The sequence below is a fragment of the Oenanthe melanoleuca genome, chromosome 1 (genome assembly GCF_029582105.1).
Source record: "Oenanthe melanoleuca isolate GR-GAL-2019-014 chromosome 1, OMel1.0, whole genome shotgun sequence".
NCBI lineage: Eukaryota > Metazoa > Chordata > Aves > Passeriformes > Muscicapidae > Oenanthe > Oenanthe melanoleuca.
The window spans coordinates 106,987,710-106,996,144 of record NC_079333.1 but is presented as its reverse complement, the minus strand read 5'-3'; the positions used below and the strand labels follow the sequence as shown (position 1 = coordinate 106,996,144).

At 46.6% G+C, this 8,435-nt stretch overlaps 1 protein-coding gene across 2 annotated transcripts in view; it reads left to right on the top strand.

Moving 5' to 3' along the window:
- Positions 1–2,611: 2,611 nt before the first annotated feature.
- The window catches only part of PKNOX1 (PBX/knotted 1 homeobox 1), a 34,910-nt gene continuing 29,086 nt past the window's right edge, over positions 2,612–8,435 (top strand). The window contains exon 1 of one of the 2 annotated variants that reach the window (XM_056505429.1): positions 2,612–2,788. The gene's annotated coding sequence lies outside the window, so the exon portion shown is untranslated. Of the gene's footprint in view, positions 2,789–4,393; positions 8,106–8,435 lie in introns of those variants that run through there. The other variant, XM_056505438.1, reaches the window with a different exon arrangement.

Sequence of the window (8,435 nt, the reverse complement as noted above, 5' to 3'; positions counted from 1 at the left end):
TGAAAATAAGTTGTGGAGCAGGATATATCATGTTCTCTCCGAATCATGGAAAATCTGCAGTGGGAACTCTTGGGCAACAGCATGCACTGACTAAAGAGAAATTTTAAGTAAATCACAACTTTGGAAGAGATTTCAGTAAAAACTTGATCCTTACACCCTAAAGTTAACAAACCACAATGCACAGACGTGGGAAACCAGGCTTTCTTCATTCTGATCACAAGCTCTAAGATCGAGGGAACTAAAACATCTACTGAAATCACAAAAAGAGTAAGAGGCTGAGGAGAGTAATGGATGGAGTAACTTTAATTACAAAGGCAACCAAAATGTAGGATTACTGGTGTGAGGGGAAAACAACAGGTGAGGAATTTCTACACCTGTTGTGCATGAGTGAGGGGAGCTCAGGAATAGAAAGTGGCAGCCAGGAAGAGAAGGAAAAGCAAAGGGAAGCAGGAGGAGAAACGAAAATTCAAGTTGGGAAGGGCATCAAGAAAGGCTTTGAAGATCACTGGGAGGAGAGATTAAACAGAAACTAAATTAGTTTTAATTTAATCTGTTCGTTCTCAGAAGAAATCAGTGAACTCCTATCCAAAGAAGTGAAGGCGAGGCAGAAGGAGAACAAAGGGGTTGCAGGGAGAATCAAATTTGAAGAAGAGGCAGGTCTGGACATGGGAAGCAGTTAATTTTAAGCACTGTTTAGAGAATGTGTCACTAATGAATGTGTCAGGGATAATGAGAGCTGAAACTTGTGGTAGAAGCAGCCAACCTGGCCACAGGAACTGTATGAGAGGTGCTGCTGCACAGCACAGGAGCAGAAACAGGGGAAGAGGCTCTTGTCAATGAGACAAACTAAGAGTTGGTTAGGGTTTGTTTTTTTTTTCCTCATTTAAATAAATCATTCCCATTAATGCTGAGCCATGATTTACCCATCTGAGTGCTCTGGATTAACACAGCTCAGTTCCACCCTCGCTGCTTGGTGTAGAAGTTCCCTCTCTGCTCACAAGCCCAATGTCCATGTGGTTGTGACTGTGCAGGGGAAAATGGCTGGAAAAGGAACTCCTGTGAAGGCTCCAGGCAGTCTGGCGAGGGGACAGAGCAACTGTTTTGTCAGTGGACAAATGGTGGCAGTGTGCACAGGGTGACAAGATTCCTGAAGCAACTGTGTTGGCTGAGCAGGGTCTGGGCACAGCAGTGACGCACAGGACTGAGGGCACACCGGCTTGAAGGAACATTTAAGGAGCTGTTTCTACTGCCAAACTATTAGCCAGATACTTTAAAAATGGCGTGACCCAAGAAAGTGTTATATAAAATGAAAACAAAAAACCAAACAAAAAACAAAACAAAACAAAACAAAAGCTGATTTGCTACTGTTAAACCATGAAAAGAGACATTGACCATGAAAAAATGCAGGGTATTCCCAGTTTACTGGCTACAAGATGATCAAGTAGATTCCCAGTGGAAGCTTTGCAGAGGGAGTACAAGACCTGAAAGTAAAACTGCTTTGTGTTTAAACTGAGCTTCCTAAAATGAGATTTGCTTTTTCTGTGTCACCTTCTTCCTCCCCTTGCAGACCTTTGCTCTCAAAGCCAGGGAGGGGTTGTGGGGATGATCTTTCAGAAGTCTTGAGAACGAGGAGCAAGGTGGAGACGGCAGCTCGATCTACACCTGTGACAGGCATGACTCAAAGGCATTCCAGTCCTTTTGCACCGCAGAGACATTTTTAAATATCCCAACAGCAAAATGGCCAAGCCACAGGGCACCCGTCTGAAAGCACATTCCTGACACTTTCCTGCCCCTTATATAGGAATGCTTTGGGAAAAGGCGGAATAGTTAACAGTGGTAACGCATAGAGGAAGAAGCTGTGACAGCACTGGTTCCTCCCAAGTGGAGTTTCAGTACAAAAATGCCCCGTGTATGGTCAGCATCTTTATTTCAGGGCATGGCAGGACCCGAGCAGCCCCTGATCCACGGGCAGGATCCTGAGGAGTCCCTGATCGATGGGCAAGAAGATAAACAGCCCCTGATCCATAAGCACCATCCTGACCAGCCCCTGACCCATGGGCACCATCCTGAGGGACAGAGCAGGTCTGCCCCCACTCAGATCCCGCAGTTTGGAGGTTTGGGGAGAATAGGGGGCGCAGGTTTGGGGCTGGAAGGGTCACAAGGACCAGCAGGTCAGTTTTACCCCACACAGGCCGGAGCAGAAGTTCCTGGCACAGCCTGTGAGGAGCCTGCAGCGCGGCTGCCGCACTCGGGGCTCCCCGGGGCAACCCCCGCCCGCCCCAGGCGGCTCCCGGGGCCGCCCCACAAGGCCCGAGGACTCGCAGCTCCGACATCCGAGACAAGGGACTCCCAAACCCGGGGAGCAGCGCCCTGCGGCGATCCCAGGGCGAGCATCAAGCGCTGCCTGAGGGACCGCAGCACGAACCCGCCATAGCGGCCGCCGCCTCTCCCCTCACGGCGGAACCACTTGGTACCTCCCTCCCCCCCCCACCCCCAGCAGTGGTTTCACCCCCCGCCTCACACACAGCGCGGGGCGTGGCCTCGCCCTCCGGCTTGCCCCGCCCCTTCATCCATATTCATGAGGGCGAGCCGGGCGGCCCCAATGCGGAGGGGCGGTGCGCCCAAGCCCCGCCCCCGGGCGATGAATATTGATGAGGCGCGCCGTGGCGTCGGGGGCGGCGCGGGCGGCGATTGGCCGGGCGCGGCGGCGCGCGGTGACGCGCGCGGCGGCGGTGCGGGTCCCGATTGCTGCAGCCGCTTGTCAGTGTGACGAAGATTGGCACCCGAGGTAAGCGCTGTCACTCAAACCCCGCTCCAGCCCCGCCGTCCATCACGGCGCGCCCGCCGCCCGGGCACGGCCGCGCCGGGGAAGCGGGAGAGCGGCTGGGGAAGGGGCGAGCGGGGCGGCGGCGGCCAGGGGAGAAAGGGGCACCCGCGCTCCGCCGCCGCTCGCACGGACCGGGGGGTTTAAGGGGCGGTGGCGGGCGCGGGGAGGGGAAGCAGGGGAAGGAGGGGAAAAGCGGGGAGGGGTGTGGGGGGGGAGCGAGGCGAGGAAGGTTCTGGAACGGCCGCCGTGCGCCCGTTGTGTCCCGGCGGGGGCGCGCGCGGGGAGGGGACGCGGGAGCGCGCGCGGGTCCGCGCGGAGGAGGAAGAGGAGGAGGAGGAGGAAGAAGAGGAGGAGGAAGGAGATGGGGGCGATGGGATGGAGGGGGAAGGAAGGAGGGAGGGAGAGAGAGGCGAGGAGGCGACGCGGTGCTTAAAGGGGCAGCGCCGTGCTGGCCGCTCCTCTCCGGCGGGGGGGAACCGGGGGGCGCTCCGAGGGGCTCCGGCAGCGCGGGCCTCACGGCCGGACCGCGGCTCGGACCGCTGCGCCCCGCTGTCCGCCTGTCCCTCCCGCTGTCCTTGTGTCCCTCCAGCGGTCCCTGCACACCTGCCGTGCCCCGGGAGGCGATGCGGGGGTCCCGCGGCCGCTGCCCCGCTCTCGGACGCTTCCCCCCGGTCCCGGCGGTGCGCGCAGGGCCGCGCCGGGCTCTCCCTCCTTGGCGGCTCCGTCTCGCTGTGACCCCGCGCTCTCCCGGCGGGGCTGTGAGCAGGCACCTTCCCCGCAACCAGGCCCGGGGTTGCCGGGTGTTTACGCGGCCGCAATTAGGAGCTGAGACTTGACACTGCCCAGAGGCCCTGCTGGGGATGTGTGTAAACAATAATAAATCAAGCGCTGGGTTTATCCCCGAGTGTTGCCTCCGTGAGCCACATGTCTCATGGAGCAGTCCGTGGCTTTCCCTCGCTCCCACCACGCCGGAATTTGTCAATTAACAATATGGCAATTTAATTAGTTAACACGTTCGTGTGATAATTCTCTGTATAGCTTATCCATATTTTTGAAAATATAATTTATTAAATATTTTCCTTAGTCTTGAGTGCTGGTATGTAGTGTAATTTTAGAGACAGGTCACAGTATGTGCTTATTTTTTTTAATCTACTGTTGCTGAAGTTTTTTGTCCCTTTTTGCAGTTTTGTCTGAGTAAATGACTGCTGTGGTTTAGGGAGGGGGAATCACGGAATGGTTTGGGTTGGAAGGGACTTTAAAGATCAGCTTGTTCCAGCTCCCTGCCATGGGCAGGGACACCCTCCACTATCCCAGATTGTTCCAAGCCTCATCCAGCCTGGCCTTGGGCACTTCAGGGATCCAGGCACAGCCACAGCTTCTCTGGGCACTTTGTTCCAGTACCTCACCAATCTCACAGTAAATAATTTCTTCCTAATTCAAGACACTATATCTGATGTAAAACCCTTAAAAGTGAATGAATGATGAATTGCTGTTTTGTTGGGGCTTTTTTTTTTTACTCCCCTTTTTTATTTTATTTTTTTTTTTAATTCTTTTTAATTTTATGCTTGCACTTGAGAGCTGCCCAGGCAAGATTCAATTTTTTGTCCTTGCCCCTCTTTGAAATAGGTTGTGTGCATTCCATTAAACAGATCCCAGGGACAGGGAACATGAGCATTATGTTCTGGATGTTGGAAAACACTTGGGCCAAGATCCTGTGGAGGAGAGCAAGAAGCTGTAGGTCATTCTCAAAGTATGCTAAATATCTCAATTTTTTATTTATTTTTTTTAAACTAAAATAAAATCTAAGTTTTTACAAAAAGCACACACATTTAGTTAGTTCCTAATTTTATTCTTGAGGGTGCTCCTGCACAAAATTTCACTAGTATAGATTGTTTGATAAAGAGAATTGTAACAGCTATGGCTTAGGATATTTGCATATCTTGCTGTTCTCCACACTGTGAATGCACTCACGGGTTGTTCCCTGTCCTCTATGGGATGTAATTTGTTTATGGGCTGCCTGTGCTATGGAGTTTTATCCCTTTAGCTGTATTTGTGTGTGTGGCTGAAGTGAAACAGCTTCTGCAGCTGGATGGAGTCCTGGTCAGTCCCTGTTAGCTGCATGTGTGAATTTTATGGATTACACTGAACCAGGAAACAAGTTGTGATTGTATCAGAAATCCATCTTTACATGTATTTCCAGACTGTGTCATTGCTACAGTATCCAGCACAGCAAATGCATTTTGAGTGCATTTTCTATCAAGTAAAATTGCAAATTTATCCTTTTCTGAGTCTCTGTAATCTCTATGTAATCACATATTACATTAATCATTACATTCAAGTTTTCAAAAATTTCTAAAGGATAAAAATCCCCAAACATTTCACATAATTATTCAAAATAATTCTAATTATTTTTCTCATGAATATTCTATCTTCAGTTTATTTTATGAACTGTACAATATATTTTTACTCTGGACTGTTACCACTTGACATGTTTTCTTGTCATCTTATAATTAAAGTATCCACAGGAAAACTTCAGTGTAGGTTTTACTGTGTTTTCTTTACATACTGCCCAGTTCAGTGGTGAAAGGCAGAGCTCAGTGTGCTTCAGTCAGGGTGAATATGGGAAATCACAGGGTAAAGTAGGGGCTCTTGTGCTGCACTGAGATTTTGGAGGCTCAGATCATTTCTCATTGATCTCCCCAGTGGTTTTTTTTTAATCTCTGCTTATGCATTTTGCTGGGCTGAAATTTTTCTTTTTACCATTTCCCATGTCCTGAAAGAAAACCCAATAATTCTTCACAGTTTGAGTACCTTGTTGTTAGAGTTGGTGGGGTTTTACTTTGCATTTGGAAATTTCACTTTACCATGTAAAAAGTCGAGCTGGTATTAAGTACTTACAGCTTTGATTTGTAGTCTTAATACAATTTGTAATATTTGGGTTAAACAAAAACAGTATTTTAAAACTAAGCCCTTGCAGTCTTCCATGATAGAACTGAAAGGAGTTTAGAATGAATGAAATATAAATTTAATTTATTTTAAATGCCTTAGTTTTATAAAATGGTTAGTCTTCTAAAAGCTATTATTTCTTCTTCAGAATTTTGCTTTCCAACTGTCTTTTTCTGTGCTGTAAATGCAGTGCTCTAATAAAGCCCTAATAATTCTGATTGCTACCAAGTTTGGGAGTGTGCAGGAGCAATTCAATTTCCTGGAAAACAGTAACTCTTTGGTGAAATTAAGCCCTGTATTAGTGGCTGAGGGTGAATAATCACAGAACCACCACTGTGGCAGTGGAACTGCCTGTTCTAATGGCCATGTTAATGTCCTGAATGAAGCAGTCCAAATTGTATTTCAGAATATTATGTCGTGGTCTGGGAGCCAAATGTTGCCTCTGCAAAACTGGCACATATGTGAAAGCTTACAGTAAAGCAGATTAATATTTTTATTTTGGTCTAAGTAAGACCAAATGCAATTTTTTTGTGTGAAATTAAAAATGTTGCAAATGTTACTTGCAGCAGCAGCAGCTGGTTACTTCACTTCTCACCTGTTCAAAGAGTCTGTAGGTTTAAAAATGAGAAGTCTCAGAGGGGTTTATTTTGCCACAGCTCAGTGCTGTACAAAATATAAAACAACTTACTGCTTTTCTAAGCAAGAGGATTCCAAGAGCAAGGAGAAAAAGCTGCTGATGGAGTCCTTTCATTTGCTTATTTGATGCCAGATGTTGCCAAAATCTTTTACCCAGACCATTTTACATCTCCCCAAGGGAATTGAACACTGAAATTTTCACACTTGTAGCAGGTTCTTAGCTTTGTTCACTGAGGTGATTTCATGCCAGAGGTGTGGAAAATGGGGTTCATTGGGGAGAACTAAGAGTGAGGTAGAAAATAAAATAATGTCACCACAGATCTGGAAATGCCAATTTTGTTGTTATGGAGCTGTGGCACATTTTTATGGAGTTGGTAACTTGGCAGTAACCTGGTTCCCTTGCCAGCAGCAAGGGGATGCCATGGATGGCACTGAGAGGCAAAAGTTGGTGCTGGAAAGGGAAATGAAACTCAGATCTTGTTCTTGCATGGTTGGTTCTCATCCTTCACAGGATCACATTGTTTGGGGTTTGATGTGGCAGCTGCTCCAGACCGTGGTGTTCTCATTTTTTAGTACCTAGGTGTACAAAAGAGGTATTTGCTGTTAAACCTGAGGGCTGTTTAAGTATACAGAGAGTCAAAAGGTGATTTTTGAAAATGGAAGCTGAGCTTGATGATCACAGAGTCTCCCTTGCCCTGCTGTGCCCAGGGATCTGCAGCTCTCTCTTTTGCAGCTGTTGGGAAAATCAGGCAAAAAAGTAGAATATGGCAGCTTACTGCTGGTATACTGAAAGGGGGATCCATTTCTTTTAAATCTCCAAATTTGAATTCTTGTTTTATTGGTGAGGTTTTGGAATTGCCTGTGTTTTTTCTTGAGGGCAGAAGCAGCTAGGAAGTGTGGCTGTACTTTACATCCTGCTTGGTTTTTTATGAGTTACACAGCAAACAAAGCAAAGGGAAAAGGATATTATCATACTTGCTGAAAAATAAAGTGCAAGCCTTTCATATTCCAAGGAAACAGGGGCAGTTAGAGAACAGAAATTGGATCTTTACATGTGTTTAACATGCCTAGAGAACAGGGGCATGAAAATGTGTTGTGTTGTATGGTGTTGTAACTGAAGAACTTCTGGGTCAGTCTGTGATCACTTAATTTATGTTTTCTAGCCCATTTTTTATGTGGTCTAGGCTATGATAGTAGCAATACCAAAAGGAAGAGTACCTGGTTATCTTTTTTTACTATTATTATTTTGAGATGTTGATAGCAGTAGCTTAATTCTTAGTCCTACTGAAATTTGCCATGATGAATATGTTTGAGCAGGGTTATTCTGCCAACTTTAAAATGACTCAGCATCTTGAGAATGACTCTAAGAGAAAGTAAGTATATTAATTTATAAGAAAGGCTGGATTCTTCTTATTTAAGAGCATATCAGCAGTTGAGTTGTGGATTTTAGTGTTGCAGAGGGGAAAGGAGCAATAAGCATTCACGTGGAGCATATGGCTGTTCCTTGAGAGCCTTTAACCTCTTGGAAAACCTGATTTATATGGTATTGATCAAATATTTATTATTTAAATTACCTGAATACTCTGTGTAACATGAGTGTCTTCCTGTCTGTTGGTCCTTGCATGTCACCTGCCTGTGCAGTCATCACCTGGACCAAGTTGTTCAGCATGATGCAACTCATAGCAGTAGGTGATGGGTGAGTTTAATCCTAAATAGTCTTTCTTTATCCCAGAACTCTTATGCAGCAGTCATAACTCCTGGAAGGGTGGAGGCTTGTGTTTGGGACAGCTGGGAAACAAGAGTGGAGAAGGAAAGCAAGAGTTTTTATTTAATCCTTATTTTAAAAAGAAAATAACAATTAATTTAAGTGAATTTAATTTTAAGACCTAAACTTAGTAGCAAAGCAAAGTTGGTTGTTGAGGTTTGACCAGATATTAGAGTCAAAACAGGGAAGATTCTGGAAAAGTTAGTGATGGATTGGAAGTAGATTTCACAGGGGGTTGCAGAACCAGGATTTTGTCTCTTT